The following is a 677-nucleotide window of genomic DNA, read 5'->3' as shown; positions in this document are numbered from 1 at the left end:
GCTGTGTGTCTTAACTAGTCACATGCCCCTCCTGATAAATCTCACTGCTGTGCCAGGAGGTCAGAATCTGAAGATCATTATTCCCCTTATTAGAAAATCCTTTTCATAACAGCAACCTTTGCTGAAACATTTGACTGGAATGTGGTGCTATGTGCTCCATAGCACTTTTTTTATTATTTATTTTTTCTAAATGACTAACACCAAACAGTAGATAAGCCTTAATCGACAGTAGGGGCAGCACAAATGGAAAGTTACACACATCCCTTGTTGATCGCTTCAGGTTTGTTTTTGATTTCACAATTTGCTGTGTTTAAATTTAGGAATTTAAACCATCAGGAACAGGACAATTTAAAGACAGTATGAATGTCACAGCGTTTTAAGACCAGGCTTCTCCACAGATGATGCAAAATATGTGAACAATCCCACTTCTGGGGATTAGTTGTACTTAAGGGGCAACATCATTACCTTTCATGTTCGGATAGTAGAGTGATGAGTGCCTTATTAATACTGGAGATCATTTTAATTTTGGTATCTTGCATTTTTACAGCATGGATTACAGGCTGCATTGTGCCAGACATTGTCTAGTCAGACTGTGATAGCCCTTTTAAGGTGGGGACTATCAGTCTAAACAGAGAGAGCAAAATGGGAAACAAAAGCGTCCTTATCCCCATGTCCCC

Source organism: Eurypyga helias, unplaced genomic scaffold (genome assembly GCF_000690775.1).
Source record: "Eurypyga helias isolate BGI_N326 unplaced genomic scaffold, ASM69077v1 scaffold23896, whole genome shotgun sequence".
Lineage (NCBI taxonomy): Eukaryota > Metazoa > Chordata > Aves > Eurypygiformes > Eurypygidae > Eurypyga > Eurypyga helias.
Note: the sequence above shows the minus strand (reverse complement) of the source record.